Genomic DNA, 18,516 nt, shown 5'->3' with positions numbered 1-18,516 from the left:
CTTCCTTCCTTCTTTCTTTCTTTCTTTCTTTCTTTCTTTCTTTCTTTCTTTCTTTCTTTCTTTCTTTCTTTCTTTCTTTCTTTCTTTCTTTCTTTCTTTCTTTCTTTCTTTCTCTTTCTTTCTTTCTCTTTCTTTCTTTCTTTCTTTCTTTCTTTCTTTCTTTCTTTCTTTCTTTCTTTCTTTCTTTCTTTCTTTCTTTCTTTCTTTCTTTCTTTCTTTTCTTTCTTTCTCCTTCCTTCCTTCCTTCCTTCCTTCCTTCCTTCCTTCCTTCCTTCCTTCCTTCCTTCCTTCCCTTCCCTTCCTTCCCTTCCTTCCCTTCCTTCCTCTTTTCTTTTCTTTTCTTTTTTTCATCACCTGCACCAGCCCTTCAGTTCCTACCTGGGGCCCTCTGAGTCAAGATCCTCAAAGATGGGTCCTAGGAATCTGCATTTTTAACAACTTCCCAGGCTGGGCGCAGTGGCTCACGCCTGTAATCCCAGCACTTTGGGAGGCCAAGGCAGGCGGATCACGAGGTCAGGAGATCGAGACCATCCTGGCTAACACGGTGAAACCCTGTCTCTACTGAAAAGTACAAAAAAAAGAAAAAAAAATCCCAGAAGGTTCTCATATCTACTAAAAGCTCGAGTTTCTGCTCTGAAGGGGCTTCGTGGATGGGTCTTCAGGGACTCTGTGAAGTCCCTCAATGTGTTTATAAAGTGTATGTGTGTATATATATATGTGCATTGTTCTGAAGTAAATTTTCAAAGGAGTCTAAGACCCCAGAAAAGGTTAAGGCCCAGTGCATAATGGCCAATAAATGAAGAGAAAAACTGTCCAAATCTCACATATTAATGAAAAGAAGAATGCAAGTTAAAACAAGATTATTACTTTGCACTCACAAACTTTTGAAAAAATCAGTGATGGTTGGCAAAGACAGAAAAATAAGAATTCTCATACACTGCTGAAGGTACAGACATTTTGGGGAACAATTTGACAATAGCTAGCAAAATCTAAAATACATTCTCCTTACAGCCCAGCAAGTCCACTTTTAAGCAAATACCAACTCTTGAACATATGAACTTGGCATGTTTAAGGATATTCTTTGTGATACTGCTTATAATTAATTGGAAAAAATTGGAAACAACCTAAATATGTACCTTAGGGGCAGAAAGAAGGTGACCCCTTTCCTCCCTGTCATAAGGGTCATGGCTGACACCCCTATAACAAAGACAAGCTAACAGGAGAAAAGCATAACACATTTATTTGATCACAGTTTTATGAGACATGAGAGCCTTCAGAATGGAGACCAAAGATCCAGGAAAAATTGATCCCTTTTTTTATGCTTAGGTTCAATGAAGAATGGACAGCCATGTAGAACTACGACTGGGGGAAACAGGGATAATCTGATGGAAATAGACTGAGTCGGGAAACCTACCAAGCCTTGTCAGCTCAGCTTCTTCTTGGCCTCTCTGTGCAGCATTTCTTTCTCCCAGGTATGGAATGGGAACCCTCTGGGATGAGGGTCTTAATTTCTTTATGGCCAGCTCTTACTCAGAAAGGCAGGGGAAGATTACCGTAATATTTTTAGATTTTATGACTGGCTTTGGGTAAAAGCTGTTTTGGTTTCTATGACCTGCCTTGGGGAAGAGGAATTATGGTTTTCTATGGCTTGCCTTAGAGGAGAATGAGGGGCAAGAGACACCAGGGCAGGAGAAGGTCAGATAGAGACTTTGCTTCAGAGGCCTTCACTCCGGGGTGTCTTTTTCGAAGTCCCAACACATCAAGAGAGGAATGGGATAAATAAAATGTCATATGATCAATGTTAGCTTATTATAATTACAAGGAATGATGTAAATCCATTTATTAATAATATTGAAAATAATAGGCTGGGTGTGGTGGCTCACACCTGTAATCCCAGCACTTTGGGAGGCTAAAGCAAGCAGATTGCTTGAGCCCAGGAGTTTGAGACCAGCCTGTGCAACATGGTGATAGCCCATCACTACAAAAAATACAAAAATTAGCTGGGCATGGGATGCATGCCTGTAGTTAGTCCCAGCTACTCAGGAGGCTGAGGTTGGAAAATCACTTGATCCCAGGAGGTTGAGGCTGTAGTAAGCTGTGATCATGCCACTGCACTCAGCCTGGGTGACAGAATGAGATGCTGCCTCAAAATAACAATAATACTGAAAATAATAGTAGCTAAGACTTATATGGTGCTTACTGGCACTGTTCTAAAAGCTTTTCATATGTTAACAAAACTGAATCTTAAAACATAATTGTGAGTGAAAAAAGCATAGAATAAAATGATACAACACTATGATTATTTTTATGTTTAAAAGCACAAAGTAATACTTACATAGGTTATTGAGATATATACAGAGAGAGTAAAAGTAGAAAACATGGATTTCACAAATATACACAAAATTCTAAGGGTAGTCTAGGGCGGCACTAACACGGATTTATAAGAATGGGGACATTTCAGTCTCCTTCAGCTGTATCAGATATATGTCATTTGCAAAAGATCTATAATTAACAAACACTTACATGATATTCACAAAACCAGTTGGCAAGGTAAGATGTTATAAAATGTGAGTGCTCAGTGGCAGGGCAGGGCAAGACAGACAGAAGGGAACAGAAGAGGAGGCCGTGCAGCTGTAGGGCTGTTAAGGCAGAAATATTTTGTGGAGCACAAGCAAGACTTAAACACAGATGGAGGGTTGGCAGGAATCGCACTGCCTGAGAGGCGCTAGAGATACGACCCCTAGAGGAAGAATGTCATCTTGGGGGCACCACAAATGGAGAGTCAAAGGTGGACCCACACAAGGAAGCGAAAAGACATTGGCATTTTCTATTAGGACATCTGGAAGTCTCTTTTGGTAAGTTATTTAATTATAAATAACAGAGGAAGTGACCAGCTGAATTGCACTTCTGACAAGCAACAGGAATTATATAGTGAAGTGCAAGTTACCAAACCTTTGAGAGAAGGCCATGATGTCTTCGAAGCATTCACAATATCCAGGGAATTAAGGGCTCAGTGTTGTTAGGTGTGCGCCTTAAATGTCAGGGTGGGAAAACTGAGAAAACTCAAAATATGCAATTTTGATTTAACCAAAGCAAATGTCTTCTCCTTCTCTCCAAAAAAGAAAGAAAGGGTTGGAGGAAAAATAGTTATGGCTACTCCAGGAATTCTCCCTGCAATCAGATGTCAAATTTCGAGCTTTCTCTCTCTCTCCTGCTTCTCTGTCCTCTTTGCCTACAGGATTAGTTGTGACTTACGAGGATCTCCACATTTGGTCCTAGCACCCTTCCAGTCCACCCAACACCCTACCCATATGGACTCTTCATCCTTCATTTCCATGATGCCCACCTTTGCACATCCTGCTTCCTTTGCTTGGAATGACTTCTTTCTGACCCTGCTTTGCTTGGGAAAGCTCAATCTTCCTTGAAGAACCAGCTCAAAGGTCTTCAGTTAAGCTTTTCCTGAAAGAGGGGCAGCATAGCCATTTACACACCCAGTTATTCACCATACAAACACTGATTGAAGGCTACCAATGCCCTCCAGCAAAAGACCACCAGGAACACACTGATAATCAAACAAGCTGAGCTTATTACTCATTGATCAAGGGAGAACATACTTGAAGGACACTACCTTAGCAACTGTGTTAGAAAGAAACTACTAGAAGATTTGGATTTTGGTCGGGTGATTTGTGGAAGGCTTAAGAAATTAAGGATTTGCTCTAGGTCGGATACCATCAGAAATCCAGGCAATTGTACGATTGAGTGCATTACAGAGGGCAGAGTGACCTTGTTTTTGTGTATGGACAAAATTATGTAGTGACCTTGTTTTGTTTCATTTTATCATGGTTCAGAATAAGCTTGTCTGAGGTTGGTGTTCTGTGAGATTGTCTATGTCCAATAGGGGAACAATGGCCTGGCTGTGAGTGTTAGATCAGCTTGTAATAATATTGAGGTCTACTGGTGATTATTTCTGGATGTCAGGGCCTGCTTTTTTCTTTCTCTATGCCTATAATGCCTCAGCCATTGGACTGTGATATTGTTCGTATGTCTTTTACATCACCTAGCATGCCTCATGATGTAGCAGACAGTGCGGTTAGGTCTCAAGATACATCCCAACCCTCTCCCACCGTGGGGCAGCCATGGGATGTGGGTGGGACTGATTCCACTCCCAGCTCCAAGATGGGCCCTGATTTGTCTAGAACATCTGGTGACTTGTTTAGAGATAGGCATTGAATATTCAGTTTTATGGAAACAGACACTGAGATTGCATGCAGGAGGTTTAGTGGGGAGGGCACATAGGAACGATGTAGGCAAGAGAGGGAAGGATGATGACACACAGGGAGAAATTGACCCAGTATATGATTTCAACAGAGGCTTTATCTGATTCCCCTTTGGAAGCACTGGAGCCAGGATGACCCTTCAGACATGCCTAATTGAGGTGACCTCAGGCTTTTATACTCACTCATTGATCAGCCATTAGAGGCAGTGTCCTCTCAAGGGGGACAATATCCTTGAGTTTGGCAGCTTCTTTTCATCAGAGCATGAGAGGAACTCAGCTGTGAGCCATCAGCAATCAATACTTCCAGAGTGGGAAAATGAGGGTCTCAGATCTGAAGGGAACATCTGGTTGACACAGGCACTAAAATGAGCAAACATGAACATTATTTTCTTGTCTTGCTGATAATTCCACCTTCTAAAGGATAGGTTTTTGATGCTAATTCTGTCTGTCTTAGTCCATTCAGGCAGCTATACCCAAATACCTTAGGCTGGGTAATTCATAAACAATAGAAATGTATTGCTTACAGTTCTGGAGACTGGGAAGTCCAAAATCAAGTCACCTAGTAAGGGCCTATTCCTCATATGGCACCTTCTTGCTATGACCTCACATGGTGGAAGGGGCAAGGGCACTCCCTTCAACCTCTTTTATGAGGGCAGTAATCTCATTCATGAGGGTGGAGCCCTCATGATTTAATCGCTTCCTCAAAATCCCCCATTTCTTAATACCATCACATTGAGTATTAGGTTCCAACATACGAATTTTGAAGGGACAACAACATTCAGACCATAGCTTTGTCCAACAAGGAGTACTTGGTAGGTGAAATAAAGAGCCTTAAGAGAAGGTAGCTATTACTTATTTTAATATGCCACCCAAGGCTAAGCCAGCTGGGTGATATTCTTTGGATACAGCGATTCTTTCAGAAGAGCTCAGGAATTTTTTTTGGTGATTAGTAGAAGAGACGCTTGCTAGACACTAGAAGGAAAGTATACAGTCCCAGCTGCTGGTTGCATCATCAGGACAAAGCCAGCATACAGAGGATGGAAAAACTGAGAGAACTGTGAAGAAATGAGAATGGTCATAGCATGCTGGAGCTCGCCTGCATCAGGCGAGGGGTGACTGCGCACATCTCTTCCCAATTCTATCTTCAGTGACTTTGCTTTGGTAGCTTGAAATAGGTCATGGTGGGAGTATTTACACCATGGAAATAGACAAACTCATGGCTCTTTTTTTCTCTGGAAAGTCAGTTAGTTGTGACATACTTCCTAGCACACTACCGACGAAGCCCTAATCAAACAATGCCTGAAGCCTGTCTACTTCTGGACTTTTCAGGTACGTGAGTCAATAAATTCTCCTTATTGTCCAAATTGAATTTTAATTGCTGCATATTATAATTTATGTTTGCATATCTGTTTTCTCCAATAAGTTATAAGCTTCCTGAAAGTCAGAGAACATATTTATCTTTGAATTTCTGGTGTCAGTAAACATAGCCAGTACCCAACATATATTGAATAAATGAAGCATAAGGGTCTTTGAACTGAAAAGAGCAAACATTAATAAGATGGAAATGGATAGTCAAGATGGGTGAAAGTATAGATGTTTAAACCAGTCCAGTTATTCTGGCATGAATGAGAAAAAGGAAGCAGCTCTCTCTCTCTCTCTCTCTCACACACACACACACACACACACACACACACACACACACACACCCCCTATCTCTTTCTGAAGACACAGTGCACAGTGAATGTGGACTTCAGTGTCAAACAGCCTTGACTTCCATTCTTGGCACAGCTACTTATTGGCTATAGTCCTAGACAAGTTCCCTAACATCCTGAAGCCTCAGTTTCCTAATCTGTAAAGTAGGCAAAATGATGCCTTCCTCAGAATGAAAGAGAAAGATGAGTAGAAAACATTTAATCCAGGACCTGATACAGAGCAGAGACCGCAGCCAGTTTTTGCTGTTGTTCTTGTAGCAGATGTTGCTTTATCATTACAATTACTGTTGTTGCAGCTCCCTTCCTTTCATTGCCTTTGTTCTGGTTCATAAATTTATTTTATCTAACCTCTCACTGAAATCTAGCTTTTTGCTTCTATTAAGAATATAGGGAAGAAACTGCAGTGGTATTAGCAGTGCCTATGACTCTTGCCACAGAAATTACAGATCTTTTCATATCACCTGGTAGTTGTTGTAAACAATGGAAACACAGTTTCTCCCATCACTCTTTGAAATGATGGGGTTGTTATTTGACCCTTCACCAGATCCTATTATTTAAAGCACTGATAAAGGAGTAAAAATATTACTATATTTGTAATAGTTAAAATATTTGATATTGTAACTGATTTCCTTTGTAGCTTTATGTATTTCATTTTATGCCTAATAACATTATTCTGAGAAGGGAATCTGTGGCTTTACCAGCCTACCAAAGGGAGCCTGGCACATAAAAGATTGAGAGCCCCTGCCCTGGGACCATGTTGCTTCAGGCTGGCTGGTCAGCTCAGTTAGTTCAAGAGCAAGGAAAGTCATAGGAGCCCACTTGTAGGGTCAGTTCAATTTATATAACTTTATTCTGTTCCTCAGCCACAGAGGCTGGCCGGTGTGTGTCCAAGACCTGGAAGAGGCTGTGTAAGACCAACCTCTATAAGCCCATCTGTTTGGCAGGAAACAGTATGCCCCGTGGATGGTGGATTAGTCTTGGTGCTGCATTATGGGAAGGGTGGGGTCATTTGGACATAGAACTTGATGGCTTCAAAACACAATAAATGTAGATATTAGTCACTTGTAACTGGTGGAGAAGCCTGTAATCTCTCAGTAGTTCCTCATTCTGACAGCCTCTCTCTCTCAGTCTGGGCCTCTTGGTCTATGTGTAGTAAGGCTCCCACTTCCTGTTCCTTTCTCTCTCTATCCCCACCCATCTTGCTCACTCTGTCTCTCCCTTCGCATTCTCTCTAATTTATTCCCCCCCTTTTCTCTGAGGAGGAAGCAGTAGAAAATCCGGAATGTAGTCATTGGGTATCTGGTGGACATTCTTCTCTGTGCTTGGCCTTGAGTTCTTGGCAGGGATACTTGCTGTCCCTGGTTCTGCTCTCACTTTCCTTTCTGTCATCACACACACACACACACACATACACACACACACACACACACACACACACAGTATCCCTCTCTCTCTCTCCATCTCTTTCTCTCCCTGACACACACTCACACTTCAGAACGATTATATTTATAATACCCTGGGCAGTTCCAAATGTCAGTATGAATTTTAAGAGCACATTTGTGTCTCTTGCTTGGAACAGACTGAATTTTCCACTGTCTGAGAGTTTGAAGTTCTTCCAGCTAAGAGAGCAGTGAGAGCCTCTGGGGGACTAGCCATGTGTCAGAGCTCTGTCAACTTTCTGCTCCAAGGGTCGCACTCACTCAACATTTGTTGAAGGACCTATGGCCACATTTGGCCCAAGCCACTCATGTTGTGCTTTTCAAGTAAAACCCGGTAAGGGGAAGGGCATCTGGAGTGGAGATAACTGGTGTCAAGTAAGAATGGGTCCTATAGGCCTGACATGTAAAAGCCATCAGAAATTGACCTGTTTTCTGGGCCTAGAGGAGAAGAAACCAGTAGATCTGGGATATACCCAAAGGAATAGAAATCATTCTACCATAAAGACACATGCATGCAAATGTTTGTTGCAGCACTATTCACAACCAGTAAAGACGTGGAACCAACCTAAATGCCCATCAGTGACTGATTGGATAAAGAAAATGTGGTACATATACACCATGGAATACTATGCAGCCATAAAAAAGAATGAGATCATGTCTTTGGCAGGAACATGGATGGAGCTGCTGGCCGTTATCCTTAGAAAACTAATGCAGGAACAGAAAACCAAATACCACCTGTTCTTACTTCTAAGTGGGAGCTAAATGGTGAGAACACGTGGACACAAAGCGGAGAACAACAGATACTGGGGCCTGTTGGAGGCTGGAGGGTGGGAGGAGGGAGAGGATCAGAAAAAAAAAAAAAACTATTGGGTACTAGGCTTGGTACCTGAGTGATGAAATATGTGTAAACAAACCCCCATTTACTATATAACAAATCTGCCCACATACCCCTCAACCTAAAATAAAAGTAAAAAAGAAAGAAAAAATGGCCGGGCACAGTGGCTCATGCCTGTAATCCTAGCACTTTGGGAGGCCAAGGCAGGTGGATTACCTGAGGTTGCGAGTTCAAGACCAGCCTGACCAATATGGAGAAACCCCGTCTCTACTAAAAATACAAAATTAGTTGGGCATGGTGGCGCATACCTGTAATCCCAGGAACTTGGGAGGCTGAGGCAGGAGAATCGCTTGAATCCGGGAGGCGGAGGTTGCAGTGAGCCAAGATCACGCCACTGCACTCCAGCCTGGGCAATGAGAACAAGACTCTATCTCAAAAAAAAAAAAAAGAAAAGAAAACCAGTAGATCCCTGAAAGGATAAATTATAACTCTCATTCAACATCTAGGAATTAATCTGAATTCACTTTCAATTGGGAGTGGCAGCTGAAAGCTGACTTTAGGCAGACTTAAGGCACAGAAAGACTTGGACAGTTTCTCTCCTCTTCCTTATATTTAGCTGTTGCATGAAATACCCTTAAAAGAATTCAGTAACAGCCATTCCACAATTAGAAGTATGGCTTGAAATTCTTATTCCTGTGAGAGTTGACACACTGGCTTTAATTCATACTAAAGTGCAAATGACTAACCTAAGATTCTTTCTTGCAAACAGTTTTATTAAATATGAAGAAGAGAAGACAGAGAAAGAGAGGCTTATATTTGAGAGGAAATTGGGTAGAGGGACAAAGAAATGAGATGCTGGAGATTTTATAACTTTATAGTAGTGTCAGAGTTGGCCCCAGTTAGCTTTCTGGAGTTAATTGCTCAGTTTAATTATGGATTTCTCCCCACACATTTCCAGCACTCAGTTTTGATTAGATCTTATATTGCTTGGTTTCCTTAGCCTCTCGTCAAAGAACCTCTTTAGTGGGTAAAATGGGGGAATGTGGCAGGAGAGAGGGGGTGCCCTACAGTGGATCAGAACCGTTTCTTAGAGGATGTTTCATCACCTTCTGTGTAATTTCCAACCAAAGTTAAAATGTTCTTCCCTTCTACTTCACAGTAAACTAATCTTGGGAGAATTCTTTCTGGCTGAGTGCTTCCCAAGCCACCATTCTTTAAGTGGAATTTATTTGAATAATTTAACATTGATTTCTAGTCTGGGTACTGTTTAGTTCCTTTTTGGGTCACTGAGCAAAAGGACTTAATATGTTGCATGTTCCACATAAAAATATCACCCGATTTTAGCTGTTCAGTGAGCTCCTAGGACAAAGGAGGTTACTGGCAATGGAAAAGTATCACTTCCAACACAGGATATGCTGTGAGCATTGGTGAAATGTAACATATTCAGTAGTGTTCTCATGAACCTGTCAGCATAGTCTGCGTAAACTTTGCAATGACATTCACCTTCTGCTCGGCTCAACTTTATGGCTTCCTGAGCAAGGAGGTAAAGAACATGGAAGAGAAGTGGACGCGTCACAGGGGCACCTTCTGCCTTGTGGGACTCCCCCTTCTGGTGTCTGGAAGGGATGATGGTGGTTGAATTCAAGGTCACTGCCCCTACGCAGAGAGAAGGAAGGGACGTGTTTTCTTCACGTTCTTCTCCTTTTGATAGGAGAGTGAGGCTCCTCCTGCTCCAGATGCTATAGGGAATAACATAGAGAAATTATGCTTTATCACTGACAAAAAATTTATCGTTTGTAATTTGGGAATAATACATTGTATACAGAGTTTAGAATCAATGCGATAAGCTATTAAAAGTACTTAACTCGATAGCTGGCACTAGTAGTCACTCAATTACTGTTTGTTTCTTTCTGGCTGTCACCAGTTACAGTTTTGCATTTTTACCTTTAGGTCTTTGATCCGTTTTGAGGTAATTTTTGTGAAAGAGATGTAAGGTCTTGGTTTAGATTCCAGTTTATTTTTTTCCTGCATGCAGATGTCCAGTTGTTCCAGCACCATTTATTGAAAAGACTGTCCTTTCTCCACTGGATTGCCTTTGCTCCTTTGTCAAAACTCAGTTGACTATATTTGGGTGGGTGTTTTTCTGGGCTCTCTATTCTGTTCATTTGGTCCATTTGTCTATTCTTTCGCCCATGTCACATTGTTTTGATCACTGGAAAGCTTTTCAAAACCGTAAAGCCTTATACCCATATGAAGCAGTATTAGAAGAGAGAGTGACCAGCTGAGGGCCAATGGCATTTCCTCAGCTCTTATCCTCTCCCTGCTCTGTGTGAGTTAGAAGATGGAACTCCTCATCTGTGAAGAGGGAAAGCCAATACTCCAGGGCCAACGGTTTACTGAGGGCATAATGGACTTGGTCTCTTCCTTCTGCTGAGTTCGAGGACAGGGCTTGTTCAAAACTGGTTCATCTCTGCTTTCTCTGACTTCAAGGACCTCATCCTAACACTTTGCTACTGGCAACTCAAGCATTATATATTCTGTTATTTTAAAATATTGTATTATTTTCTTGCTTGTTTTAGACAGTAACATTGTTTCCTTTTGCTGCTCAGTCTGGGCATGGCTCATGATTGCCCATTATAGCTTCAGCTGACATAGATCCTGTATTTTAGCAAGTAGTTCTCAAAGTGTGGCCCCTGACCTGCAATATCAGATCCTCTGGGACATGCAATGTTAGAAATGCAAATTTTCAGGTCCTACCCCAGACTGAATGAATCCAACCTCTAGAATAAGGCCAAGTAAATCAGCGTTTTAATTTTAAAAAAATGATACATGCTCAAGTTTGGGAACCACAAACTTTGAGTTTACAAAGAGTTTTTCATTCATTTAGTAGCAGCATTCTCACGCACATTGTCTCTGATAGATGGCACGATGACCCACTTCCACTTGGTTATTCTTTTTCCTCTGCCTTTTAGGGCTTGCCATAGGACGCCCTGCTGAAGCTGGCATGCTCATGGGAGCTATCCTTAAATGCCACTCAGAACACTCTCACAGCCTACAGCCTGCAGAAGAAGAGTGTCACCTGGTCCAGTTGCTGAGTGACCACTGATCAACAGCTGACTTCACCTTGCATCCTGACTCCTGGGAGCTCTTCCTCTCCCATCTCTCTTCCCCTCTTTCTCTGTAGGCACAGCCATCAGGATCAGCTGAACCACTGGGGATGGCTGTCTTTGGAGAGGAGCTATGTGGCCTTGAGAAGAGTTGGGTAGATGGACGGCCTCTCCTTGGAAATCCGCTCTCTGAAAGGACAAAGCCTAGGAGACTGCTCCTCAGGGTGCAGAGCACAGGCTTGCCTGTTTATTAGGGTGTGGACTTGGAGTCAGGACAGGAGTTTTATGAACAGGAGAAGGAATTTTGTTGAGTTTGTGGCCTTGTGCTGATTCTTTTTGGGATGTTGAGTAGCACGAATAGAGAAATCTTTGATGAGAAGAAAAAGACAGTTTTAGTGAAGTAAATAAATGTAGCTTCATTTTCATTTGTAAATATATTTCTTCTATTTGTTGTTACTCCACTTGTAAGATGCACACACATAACCACAGATTCAGAGATTTTTGTCTATCCATTGATGGCGATCTGTGTTACTTTCTGTCAAGGAGGCATAGTAACTTGGTGTCAGTATGGTGGGGCTCTGGCTGCCACAGACAGTATAGTTAGTGGCCTTCTGTTAGCTGAAAATTAATTACTAAATTGGCAGCATGTGCCCCTCATTCTGTGATACACACACACACACACACACACACAGAGAGAGACACACACACAGTACCCCTTATGTTTGCTTAACTTCCAAGAGTCTTTTGGACATATAAAATTTGCCTGAGTCAAAAGTTTAAAATATGCATTGGTTCTGTGCCTATTAAAAGCAAAGTTTAAAATAAAGCCCGAAATAATGGATGAAATCCATTCAGGCAGCTTGGTGGTTTAAAGCAAGACTGAACTTTCTACTTTTTGAAAAGTGTGTTTCCAGGAATAAAGCTGAGTGGGCAAACCAAGACCTAATTTTCCCCACTGAATAGGAAATAAAATGACACATATTGAATGCTGTCTCAAAGGTGCTTATACTGGTTGGGAAAAGATGGCCTTGAGACCCAGGCTATTCATGTTAAGATTGAAGATGAGGTGAAAATGCGAATTAAATAATGCCATGGCAAAGTTGGCTGAAAATGAGTAAGCAGGACTTTGTGAATGCTTCATATTCCTAATAAAGCATCTCTTCCTTACTCAAACATCTTTTCCTCCCTCTTTTGACCTTCAGCAGGCTATAAAGAACAATGCCCTTCATTTGTGATTATCTAATCTCTAGAAACATGTCCTGCCCTCATATATTGCTGGTGGGAATGTAAAATGATACAGCTGCTGGGGAAAGCAGTTTGGTGGGTTCTCAAAAAGGGAAACACAAAGTTATATGTGTTTATGACCCAGAATGTTCCACTCCTAGGTATATACTCGGGATAACTGAGACATATGTTCATACAAAAACTTGTGCACAAACATTTGTAGCAACATTATTTATAACAGGCAAAAAGTGGATACAGTCCAAATCTCTGTCACCTGAGGAATGGATAAATAAAATGTGATAGAGCTGTACCGTGAAATACTATTCAGTCATAAAAAGAATAAAGTACCGATAGTAAGAGTTGAAGAAGGAAGAGAGAAACATGAAAAGCGGCTTCACGGTAAAAGACAGGTTTATTTTGGGAAATAAACCTGAGAGGGGCTTCTGGCTGAGTTAGGTCAGGGGCACTCTCTCTTACAGACTAAGAGTATTTAAGGGTTTAGGGCAGGAGAGCTTATCACAAGCTCAGAATATTTCTGTGTTTCTTCGTCTTGCTTATTTGGGAGGGAGATTTTGTGTTTGTTTCCATACTTTTTTTTTTTTTTTTGCAGCTGCAGGCATACCCATGTCTGCTTTTAGCTTCCCTATCTTAGTGCACCTAAAGGGAAAGGGATGTGCTTATTAGGGCCCACTGTTTTACTGGGGCCCATTGTATGTGTGTGAAGTTTGGCAGTTACCCAAGAGACTTTGCCCCTACCTTCTGCCCCTGACCTGTCTTATCTGTGTTTTACTGTCTGCTCTTTCTGGCTGCTTGTTGTTAGAAGAGAAGTGATTTCCTTGAAATGACTGAGATTAGAAAGGGAGCCAGAACTTGAAATGGCAATGTTTGTCCAAGATGATGGTGCTCCTGCTCTGTCACTGATACCTGCTACTACTTGGATGAACCTCGAAAACGTTGTGCTAAGTGAAAGAAGCCAGAATCAATGGGCCACATTTCGTTCGATTCCATGTATATGAAATGTGCAGAATAGGCAAATTATAGCCCCCCAAAATTCATATGTTGACATCCCAACCCTTAGTACCTCAGAATGTGACTGTCTTTGAATATGGGGCCTTTAAGGAGGTAATTGAGGCAAAAAAGAGGTCCTCTGGGTGGGCCCTCACCCAGTAAGACTGGTGTCCTTCTAAGAAGAGAGAGATTAGGACACAGTTACACACAGAGGAAAGGCCATGTGAAGACAGAGGGAGAAGACAGCCTTTTGCAGGTCAAGGTGATCAGGATAAACAGCCCATAATAGGTCTGGTAAGGTCTGAACAGGGGTCAGATTGTATAGTGTGTTATCAGCTAGGGTAAGGAGTTTTACTGTAATTCAGAGCCACTGGAAGGTCTTAAGCAGGGTTCTACAGATCTGATTAATATCTGGGAGTTAGGGTTTCCCTGGAGATTCTAACAAGGACTAAAGCATCCCTGACCTTAGACCCAGAGGTAATCTCTATCAACCTGGGTCCTGAATTAAACTTTCTTCATCCTGTTGATTGTCCTTGGTTTTCAGCAGAGTTTGCACAAAGAGAAATCAACACATCCAGGATAGCATGCCTCAGTACTCCAAACAGATTCTGAGAAGCATAAGGGTCAACCATAAATGTACATTTTTGCAAACCCTGTAATCTATTTATGCTACAAAAAAATCTCCTAAACAGAGGAACTGAATCAACTGCAAATAGCTATTGTTGATTTTCTACGAGGACATTGGCAATCATGATGGCTCTGTGAGCCACAGGATTGTTGTAAAGAGAGATTTCTGGATGGTGATTTTCTGTACTAATCAGTGGATTTTTGTTTTCTCATCAGGGCCAAGATATCCAACCATAAACAAAGGAGAAATTTTGACTTGAGAAATATCTACTTTGTTAATAAGCAAAACTGAAAATGGAAAAAAGTAATTTTGTTTTGTAAACACAGGCTTACTGTTCATTGAGTGCAAAGTATAACTCTTGCAAAATGTTAGGGGTACTTGGACCCCATGGTGCTAGAGTTTAAAATGGTTTTGGAGGAATTGAAACATCAGTTCTGTTTATTGCACAAATGTAGCAAACATGAAAGCCAAATCGTACAAATTATTTTAAACAACTGAATGCCACTTACCAGCTGTGAGCTACCTGCTTCAACAAAACTCTTTCAAGCCTAAATAAAGGGAAAAAATTTCTCTCTTCTCTCCATGTATTTAAAGATAGCATCCGAATTAACATCTGAGTCATAAATAGTCCATGAAACAGATGACTCCTCATCCTATGACTAGATGTTTTTTTTTACCAGATAAAATTCTAAGTGAATCTCTTTTCTCTTTTGCACTTTTAAAAGCTATTTCCCTTCTCTGGTTTGGTCTTCTGGTTAATGTGCTGAGGCAGGCTCTTGGCAGCCAGATGGAGTATCATCTATATTTAGGGCTTCCATTAGCTTTTGTGTGTGAATCTGCTGCCATTTCCTAATTTCAACACAAATATTCTACGAGAGTGGATTGCCATTTATGTTATTGCTGTATAATAAAGTCATCATGCTAATATGCCTTATTTTTCCTGGTGATCCTTTTTGCTAATCAAGCACATTCCCTTTTTATTGGTCACATACCGATACATGAGAAGTTGTTACCTTGATAACATTTACCAGCATTCAGGTTGGTCAGTCTTGGTTCTGGCTTTTCTCGCTGTCCCTTCCAGGCTGGTTTGGATACCATTTAATGTTTTCTTTTTGGTTCATGGGAGTTCAGCAACCCAGTAACCTTGAGAAAAGAGAAATGAGAAATGGAACCAGTTCATCTTAGGCTAAAAGATTCATTTTGACAGAGTAATTTTTTTTCCTTAGGATAAGAAATTACTGTGTCGTTCCAATTGCATAGATACTACTGTGCCAAAGTGCTGCAGCGAGTTTCATGATGAACTTTTCTAAGAAAATTAATTGGATGTTAATGAAAGTTTGGGGGTGGTAGAATTCAAGGGAGAAGTACTCTGTTTTTTATCACCACTTCCCAAAATTATGTAGTCAAAGGCTCTTATGATGATTATAAAAATAGCAACCCCCACTTGCTTGTGCTAGACAGAATATAAAGCAGTTTCACAACATTTCTGCTTTGAATTAGAGTAATCCTCTTGGTATCTGAAGACCTCCTCTGAGCCCAGCGTATGCTGGCTTTGCCACCAGAATCTTAGGAGTGAGGCCTTTGGCTAGGTTTGGGGGTTCTAATAAATTTAGCATATGGGCCAGTTGCAGTGGCTCACACCTATAATCCCAGCACTTTAGGAGGCCAAGGTGGGCAGATTACTTGAGGTCAGGAGTTCGAGACCAGCCTGGGCAACATGGTGAAACCCCATTTCCACTAAAAATACAAAAATTAGCCGGGCGTGGTGGTGCATGCCTGTAATCCCAGTTACTCAGGAGGCTGAGTCAGGAGAATCGCTTGAACCTGGGAGGCTTGCAGTGAGCTGAGATTGTGCTACTGCACTCCAGCCTGGGTGACAGAGCAAGACTCTGCTCAAAAAATAAAAATAAAAAATAATAATAAATTTAAAAAAGCATAGCATATGGAACACTCTTCTAAAATCAGTGTCTGTAACAGAAAAAAAGAAAGAAAGAAAAATTTGAAGTTGCAAGTACTCAGACGGGTTTGTGGACACTGGAAAGGAGATGAGGAACCTACACATCACCTTATTTCCAGGAGAAGGTGGGTGGCGGATTCATGCTTGTTCTCAATCATAGTGGTTGTTTGGACTCAGTAGGAGTATTTACTGTGAAGTCTGTCATATGAAGGAAAAACTCAGGGGTGCAACACAGTGGCCAGAAAAATTGATGGTGTCATTTCCAGTCACCAAGTGGGACACCTCACGCTTGTGGGTCAGCACAGATCAGACACGGGTGTCCGGAGTTAGCTCTTTTACACATGTGCTGAGACAGGCTTCTTGCCCCTGTCACACGACTCCCAACTGGAGAGGATGATGAGGGGAGAGCCCAAGCTACACCAATAACTCTTGGTGCCAGTTCCTGCTGTTTCATCTTTGTCTCCCCATCACAGCTGTACCGGGACCACTGCTGGCTGCCTTCTTGCTTCTCTAACTGCTTTTCTCTGGTTTCCTCCTTGGCTTCTCTTTCTGAAATTGTCACTTAAATGTTGACATAACCAGCCTGTGCCCTTTGGTACTTATCTATTCTCACTTTACCTACACTCGCTGGACAATCGCCTCCATTCCCATGGCTCCAATTACCATTTCTACTGCTGGCAGCTCTCAAGTGAAATCTACATCTCCAGCCCAGAACTTGTTCTGTGGTTCCCTAGATGTCTCAAACTCAGTGTGTTCGAACCTAACTCATGATGCTCCCACCCCCACAAACTATGCCTGCTTCTGAGATCTTGTCTATGTAATAGTGGCCAGGATTTACTGTGCTTGTGATATTCCAGGCTCCGTTCCAAGCATTTGACATACTTTACCTCATTTAACCTTTTCCAGAGCCCTGTACAGAAGATACAATTATTATCCCTTTCTTACACTCTGAGGCACCCAGTGTATCGGCGCCTTGCCCCAGGTTCAGCAGCTAGCTGTGGACACAGTCAGACTTTGAACGCAGACTGTTGAAACCGTAGCCCATGCTTCTGATCACTCGGCTGGACTGCTTGCTGTTGTACCTTTACCCAAGTCAGAAACTGGAGCATCATTTTTGATGTCATCTTCTCCCCTGGCTCCCACATCCCATCCAATGCTAATCCAGTTCCTTTTACCTCCTGAATAACTGAGCCTTTTTCTTTCTTTCTTTTTTTTTGCTCCCGGGTTACTACTCTAGTCCAGGCTATTATCTCTTGCCTGGGCACTCACAATGGCTTCCTAACAGCTCTTCCTGCTGTTCTCTCTTCTTTCCTTTCCACCTCATCTGTTTTCCATACTGCAGCCAAAGAAATCTCTCTAAAACATAAATTCAAATGTGTCACTTCAGTAAAATGCTGCAATGGTTCCCCATTGTCCTCAGGGCAAAGTCTGGACTCCAATATGCCTGAAAAGGTATGCTCTGGGCTCTTTTCTCTCCAGCCTCATCCTTCTCCCTGACTTCATCCTCTCCCCTTGCCCTGTCAGCATGCCCCAGTCTTCCTGCGCTTCTTTCCTTTCCTGGCTCCTGGAAGGCCCCCTTCTCTCTCTCACCTCTTGGCCACTTAGTTGTCTGATCCCTTTGCCTATGATACAGTTTGGATGCTTGTCTCCTTCAAATCACATGTTGAAGTTTGATCCCCAGTGTTGAAGGTGGAGCCTCGTGGTGGGTGTCTGGTCATGAGGGCAGATGGCTCATGAATGGCATGGTGCTGTTCTTGTGGTAATCAGTGAGTTCTTACTCTTAGATCCTACAAGATCTGGCTGTTAAAAAAAGTCTGGCTCCTCCTTCTCCTCTGCTTGCTCCCTTCCTCTCTCACCAGGTGATCGCTGCACACACCAGCTCCCCTTCACGTTCCACCATGAGTGGAAGCAGCCTGAAGACCTCACCAGAAACAGATGCTGGCGCCATGCTTCTTGTACAGCCTGCAGAACCATGAGCCAAAGAAATCTCTTTTCTTTGTAAATCACCCAGCCTCAGGTCTTTCTTTACAGCAACACAAAGGGACTAAGACGGCCCGAATGTCCTTCCGTCTTCTCTGCACCTGCTTGACTCCTATTCATTCTCAAAGGCTTTGGGGATCTCCTCTCCGGGGTCTAGAAAGGGACTTTGGTGAATTGACTGTGTGTTGCAGTATAGCTGCCACTCTGTGTGCCATGGTTTGTCCCAAGCACTTTAAATATATTAACTCATTTAATTTTGCAAAAACCGTAGGAGGTAGACACAATTATTATTTCCACTTAGCAGATAAGACTGTTGAAGCACAGTGCATCTGCCACTCTAGTAGTTCACC

General features: G+C 42.1%; 2 long non-coding RNA genes across 2 annotated transcripts in view; one reads left to right on the top strand and one right to left on the bottom strand.

The window, feature by feature from the left end:
• The window catches only part of LOC123567566 (uncharacterized), a 111,132-nt gene extending 95,974 nt beyond the window's left edge, over window positions 1–15,158 (top strand). The window contains exons 6-7 of the long non-coding RNA XR_006690581.3: window positions 1,327–1,472; window positions 11,235–15,158. This is a non-coding gene — a long non-coding RNA (uncharacterized lncRNA). The remainder of the gene's footprint in view (window positions 1–1,326; window positions 1,473–11,234) is intronic.
• On the bottom strand, window positions 9,473–17,178 carry LOC135966303 (uncharacterized). Its single transcript, XR_010579531.1, has 3 exons — window positions 16,295–17,178; window positions 15,243–15,372; window positions 9,473–10,001 (listed from the first exon to the last, which is right to left on the bottom strand). It is a non-coding gene; the product is annotated as an uncharacterized lncRNA (long non-coding RNA).
• Between the last annotated feature and the right edge of the window lie 1,338 nt (window positions 17,179–18,516).

The sequence above is a fragment of the Macaca fascicularis genome, chromosome 11 (assembly GCF_037993035.2).
Source record: "Macaca fascicularis isolate 582-1 chromosome 11, T2T-MFA8v1.1".
Classification (NCBI taxonomy): Eukaryota; Metazoa; Chordata; class Mammalia; order Primates; family Cercopithecidae; genus Macaca; species Macaca fascicularis.
The sequence above is the reverse complement of the archived record's forward strand: the minus strand, read 5'-3'. Positions and strand labels throughout refer to the sequence as shown.